Here is a 6,815-nt window from a genome sequence, read left to right as displayed (position 1 = left end):
ACACAATGTAAAATGCAATGAAACACGAAGGAAGCCATCACAGAAACTGCGGATGTGATGAAGGTGTATAAAGAATTATTTAATTAAAATTCAGCACAATAATGCGTTGTGTCTATGTGAACATCAGTATCAGTTGTGGAAAGATATACTCCAATATGTTTCCATGTTAGCTTCACTTTTTGTAACTGAACATTAGATTCAAAGTTATGCCTCTAAGTTCATTTTTTGTGTGTTTAATACTCAGTTTTAATGGTTGTCAGAGCTGAAAAAAGAATTTTTACGAAGACGTGTACATCCAAATGGAAGAAATGCAATGCTGGCTGTGCTTACTAAATCAAGATGCTCATTTTAAAAAAATTCCCATCCAGCAATTATGCAAAGGATTTTATTGAAATTCATCTAGTCAGCTAGTCACTTTCCATCTTCCTTAATGCCAATTCTTGTAAACTAATCAAAAGTTATATTTTTAACAAATAGGTTCAAGATCCACTGAAGCTCTTCTTCTGGAGAAAAAAACTGAAATAGGTTAGAAACTTGTTTCCAAGTTTTTAAAGTGTGCAAATATTAGACCTTTTTAAAACTGTATATATATATATATATATATATATATATGTATGTTTGTTTATACATATATGATTTCAGAGAGCAAAATCACACAATGATGAAACATCTATGATCAAAATACTTTCACTAGAATGCACATTTATTTGAAAAACAGTTATTTATCATTTTTTAGGTATCACTTTTAGCTGGAAGGGACCATTTATTAAAAAATGATTTTTTTTTAATTGGAAAGGCAGATTTTACATAGTGAAAAGGAGAGACGGAGAGAAACCGAGCATGCATCCATTTGTTCACTCCCCAAATGGCTGCAATGGCCAGACCTGAGCTGATCCTAAGCCATGATCCAAGAGTTTCTTCCAGGTCTCTCATCTGGGTGCAGGGGCTTGAATAATGCTGCACTGTTTTTGCAGACCGTAAGTAGGAAGTTGGATCAGCAATGAAGCAGCCAAGACATAAACTGGCACCCATATGGGATGCTGGAGCTTACTGGCTGAGGATTAGTTTGTTATGCCACCAACAAGACTTGGGATAATTTTTTCTTTATTCTTTTTTAAAATCAAGAATGTGTGAGAATATGGTAGCTTAAGACATATTTATGCAAAATAACATATATTGTTTGTCTTAAAGTCAATTGCCTTTTAAAACCATCCACCAGGAAATAGCCCATAGACCTTTCAAGGTACCAGGTTTCTGTGAGCATTTCACATCTCACTTCAAAGCTGTATAAGCACACCACTGTTGAAGTTCATGTCCTCTGTTAACTCCTGTAGGTCACTATACATGGAAATCATCGGAGGGTCAGGGAGTTTTAACCACTGTCCCATTGGCTTCTCTACACTGCCTGATGATGATGGCTCAACTGTGATCAAGTGAGGACAACAGTAGGCGTTTATAAAGTTGATGTGACTTCCAGACAGGTAAAAAAAACACACACACGCACACAAGGAGAATTACTTTCATCATCCAGCCCACTCTAGACATGATTGGGTTGGAGAAGCGGCCAGAAGCGGCACTGCAGATTATGGAGTCTAGACTTTAAGGAAATTGGAGAGCTCGCTGGAAGAGGTGAACATAGGATGAGCTTTGGAGGAATGAAGGCAGCAAGGCTGGTGGAGTAAAAGCTAGAGAGGACCTGATTGGTGTCTGTGGGTCAGAACCCTTGTGCTGCTTCTAGGAGGGCATGGGTTCCTCTTTGACAGGCTCATCTGAGCCAGAGAGATGACTTGTGTTGACTGGAATTGAGCTAGAGCCAAGCCAAGGGTTGGGGAGGGGGTGTTCTGTCCTCATGCCTGGTTGAGCCACAAGGTTGAGCCTGTCCCGCCTGCCTCTCATTCTGACTCATGCCCACCTCTGCCTTGCCATGCTGCATCATGCCCTGGTCATTAAGTCCTCACTTGCCAATCAGCCTCCTGCTTTCCTAGGAAGGACTCCAGCTCAGTGTTCTTCTGGCATAATTGCCATGAGCATTTTGGTCTTCAGTTGGCACCTGAAGTTGGGACCTGTGGGTTAAAAGTCCTTCAGATGGAGGACCAGAAATGGTAGGTCCTAGGATAAGAAAGAAATTTCCTGCACACCTCAGAAACCCGAGGTCAGCTTCTGTAAGGTTGCTGAGCAGGAAACTTCTTCCTTTCTTATGTAACCACTCTTGCATGCTAACTCTTCCATGTTCAAAAGCACCATGGTTGACATTTCTTTCCAACTCTCTTTAGTGACATTATTTGGTACTTTGAAATCAACCGATGCAGTTACATTTACATCTTAGAAACAAGCAAATACAGGTCCAGGGCAATAGCGCAATTGGCTAACCCTCCTTCAATGGCCAGGATCCCATATGGGTGCCTCTTCATGTCTCAGTTGCTCCACTTCCCACCCAGCTCCCTGTGTATGGCCTAAGAAAGCAGCGGAGGATGGCCCAAAGCCTTGAGACCCTGCACCTGTGTGGAAGACCCAAAGGAGGCTCCCAGCTCCTGGCTTTGGAACAGCTTAACTCTGGCCATTGCAGTCAGTTGGGGGAATGAACCAGTTCTTTCTCTCTCAGTCTCTCCTTCAGTCTGTAGGACTGCTTTTCTGATGAAAATGAGTAAGTCTTAAAAAATAAAGCAAGCAAATGTGACAAACCAGAGCTTTCTCTGAGAGCCCAGTTGTTAAGCATGTTTCACCATTCAAGTACAACCTCATTTTACTAGTGAGTGGCTAAGAGCTCACTCCCTGGGTGTGGTGTGTCCTGCTGTGGCCAGAGATCTGCTGGCCAGATGGCCCTGGATACATCTGGGCAGGCAGTGTTCACACAATGCTGAACACCCAGACACTGTGAGTCACATTTAGCAGGCACTTACACACTGCCACTGTCTTCTGGGTCAGTGCTTGCTACAAGAGGCCAAAGGGAATTTGCCTCATCTCTTCTCCCTGTTGCAGAAGAGATGAATCTGTTCATGAGGAAACTAGGTGCCAGAACTCAATGGCGAATTGAGGAGTGATGTGTGAGTAGACTTACTCCGAAAGGTCTACATGAAAACATTTCATTCTAGGTCAGTCTCCTGGGAGTGAGACATGTCCCTTGAAGAATCAGTAGGCAGTCAGGAAGCGGAGGAAGAAGGTAGCATGTATTACGGTGCAATGAGTTAAACTGCCCCTTGGGATGCTTACCTCCTACATCAGAGTCTCTGGGATGGAGACCCACTTCTACTTCCAATCCAGCTTCCTGCTAATACCCAAAGACTTGGGTCCTTGCCACCTATGTGAGAGTGCTGGATTGGGTTCTTGGCTCTATAGTCCATCAGTGGTGATTGCTAATGCTGGACTGTTTTTATTGATGTATTTACTGGAGTGGCCTGGTGCAATGTTGGTGCTGAGTCAATGGGAACTTTCGACAAGACCTGGATTGGTCAGCATCCTTTTCTTGTAGTCAGTTTCTGCATCTCACTGGTTGGACAAGCCACAGCTCTGCACTGGGCCTCAGGTGCCTCATCTAAAAAGATGGGTGAGGGACAGTGATTTGGCACGGCAAGTCCATGCTTGTGACACAAGTGCCAATTTCAGTACCATTTGTTTCACTTCCCACTCAACTTCCTGTTAATGCACCTTGGCAGATAGTGGAAGACAGGTGAAATACTTTGGCCCCTGTTACCTATGTATGTAGGGGTAGTCTGGGTGGAGTTCCTGGCTCCTCGCTTCGGCATGGCCCAGACCTGGCTGTTGTGCCATTTGGGGAAATAAACCAGTAGATGGAAGAAATCTCCGTGAGAGTTTCTCCTTTCGCTCTCTCTGTTTTCCTGCCTTTCACATAAATAAATAAGTAAAACTTCTTTTTAAAAAATGACAGAATTTGGACAAGCATTTGGTCTATCACTTATGATACCTGCATTGCATATCCAAGCACTGGGATTGGACTCCTAGCTCTGACACTTAACTCCAGCTTGCTGCTCAGTGCAGGCCCCGGGAGGCAATAGTATTGGCTCAAATAGTTGCATTCCTGCTACACACAAGCATAATCTGGGTTGAGTTCCTGGCTTCTGGCTCTAGCCCCAGTACATACTCACTTGTAGAGAGAACCATTAGCATATGGGAACTCTGCCTTTCTGTCTGTCTTGAAAAAAAAAAGGTAGTATTGTTGAGAAAAATGAAAGGATAGCATTGGACTCTATGATTTCCAAAGATTCTTCTGGTGTTTTCCCTGTGGGAGTTACTAGGACCTAGAACCTCATCTAGCTTTTCCATTGACCACCTGCTCTTAGGGACTAAAGAGAGAGGCCAGGCTGCTGCTCCTGCATCTCTCAGGATTTTGGCTCCTCTGAGGCATCTGAGAGGTTTGAGAAGAAGACATATACTGGTTTGTCTATGTTCCCTGGGCCCTAACCATCACCCAAGAGGGTGACGATGCCTCGTTGTCATGTTTTTCTTTTGTTGCTTTTCCCCCACCCTTCCAGCACATGGAGACGAATTGGCTGCATGGAGAGTCCTTCATGAACACTGGACTTGGCCTGAACGGACTATCCTTTCCAGGTTCTTTGAGTACCAGTGTCTGCTTCCGCAGCCTCCAGCAACACCAGCATTGCCTCCTCAGCAGGCCTTGCAGCTCCACAGGGTCCCCTGGGAATTCACACACAAGCAGTAAAGTGTGAAACACACTGAGCCAGTGTACACAGCCTTTGGGACCAGTATCTCTGAGGATTTTAGTGGATGGCAAGGACAGAAAAAAAAAAAAGAAATAAAATAAAGTGAGTGCCCACTGCCCTGGGGCATTTGTCTTCGTAGTGGCTTGCGAATGTTTCCTTGCACCTTTGTGTGTTCTCAGCCAGGATAAATGAGAGCAGTATTCCTAATGTGCCAACCAGCAGGTTCTTTCCTTCTAATCAGCTCCATATGCTTTTGGTGACTCCCTTTCTGGAATGTAAAAATAACCCCATTACCAACTCCTCCTCCTCCTAGCCTGTTCTCTGTAGCATTGCTAATTCTAAATTGAACATCTGGAAATTCTATTTTGCTGCCTAATTTGAACCAGACTACAACCAATCTGCATAAAAGTTTATGAACTTTCTGGAGCTTCACACCTTATATTTCCTCTTCTGTGGAAGCTGGCAATTTGAAGGCCAGAAATAGGAAGGTTTGGGCTATCTCTTGGCTTCGGACAGGGAGAGTGTTTGTGGCTTTGTGCTGTGGAATAGGGAGCGGGGTTCATGGTGTAGATGGTGGGGTGCAGGGAGAGGGATGTTGGGGTGCAGGGAGAGGGATGTGGATGGAGTTGGCTTTCTTTTGCCAGAGCAAATCTGCTCAAGGACTTAAGGATCCTTTGGGTTAAAGTTAAAGTAGTGGATAGCAGAAAGGAGCTTGGGAAGGGAGGGGAGACCAGGTGAGGGAAGAAAAATGGAGTGTTGAGCAGTGGAAAAGAGGAATAGTGAATGAGGTGTGTGCCAACAGAAAAAAAAAAAGGCAAAACCCGAACGTGTGTTTCAGCTGCCAACAACAGGAGTTGGTGGCTCAGGATTGGAAATGGGCTAAATCCATGTGTGTCTATGCTGTTGGTTTGACCACAGACTAAGAGGTGAGAGGACAGCTCAGAAGTGAGGGCCAGGGGGAGGCTGCTTCATCAGGTCAGGCTGGGTAGAGAGTGAGGAATGCCAAGAATAAGATACCAAATCAGAAACACCAGATCCTGTCAGGTACCTCCGTAGAGCTTGACAAGTTGTTAACAAAAGTTGCTGGAGGAGCAAAGCACTAAATCTCCAAAGCAATTCGCAAAAACAGTTTACAAGATCCATGGAGCCTGTTGTCAAGATTTACCATTAAGTTATGTGGCATCAAGACCACATGACCTGGAGCCAGTGTGGTGGTGTAGCAAGCTAATCCTCCACTTGCGGCTCCTGGATCTCATATGGGTGCTGGTTCTAGTCCTGGCTGCTCCAGTTCTGATCTAGCTCTTTGCCAATGGCCTGGGGAAGCAACAGAAGTTGGCCCAGGACCTTGAGCACCTAGCATCCATATGGGAGCCCAGGAGGAAACCCTCCTGGCTCCTGGTTTTGATAGGCTCAGCTTTGGTCTTTGAGCTAACTGGGGAGTAAGTCATAAGATGGAAGTTCTCTCCCTCTCTGTCTTTCCTTCTTTCTGTAAACCTTCCTTGCAAATAATAAGTAAATAAATAAATCTTTAAAAAGTGATTGCATGATCTGAGCAAATGGAAAGATATGGTAATGATGGGAGCAGGTGAATATTTAATAGAGGCCATTGGATTCCATTTTGTCTCTTTGAGCCATCATAACAAATATGATAGACCAAGTGATTTATAATCATGTACATGTTTATAATCATTCACAGTTCTGGAGGCTGCTAGGTCCAAGACCAAGGGCAAGCTCAATATCAAGAGAGGGGCAGGGAAACTTACTTCCCACCAGATCCTCATGTGGAGAAAGGGATGAGGCAGCTTTCCGGGAGTTCTTTGATAGGCACTCAATCGCAGCGTTGAGGGCTCCATGTTCAACACGTAAGGCCCCACCTCTAAAACTGTGACTTTGGCAAGGGTTAAGATGCCAGCACAAGAGTGCACACATTCAGTCCATTATGGGTACTCCCAGAAATCTTGGAGGGACTGGAGTAGCCAGCTAGCTCCAGGCTGGGCCATGAGTTGGGGAGCTGGGAACTGTACAACTCACCCATTCAGGGAGATGACTGCCTCTAAGGCTACTACCCAGCAGTGGCCATGATGTGGGAGTCAGGAAGCTTGAGACAGAGGCTGTGCCCACCCTCCACCCTCCATG

This window comes from Ochotona curzoniae, unplaced genomic scaffold (assembly GCF_017591425.1).
Source record: "Ochotona curzoniae isolate NIBS_2020 unplaced genomic scaffold, NIBS_Ocur_1.0 contig_3037, whole genome shotgun sequence".
NCBI lineage: Eukaryota > Metazoa > Chordata > Mammalia > Lagomorpha > Ochotonidae > Ochotona > Ochotona curzoniae.
The sequence above is the reverse complement of the archived record's forward strand: the minus strand, read 5'-3'. Positions refer to the sequence as shown.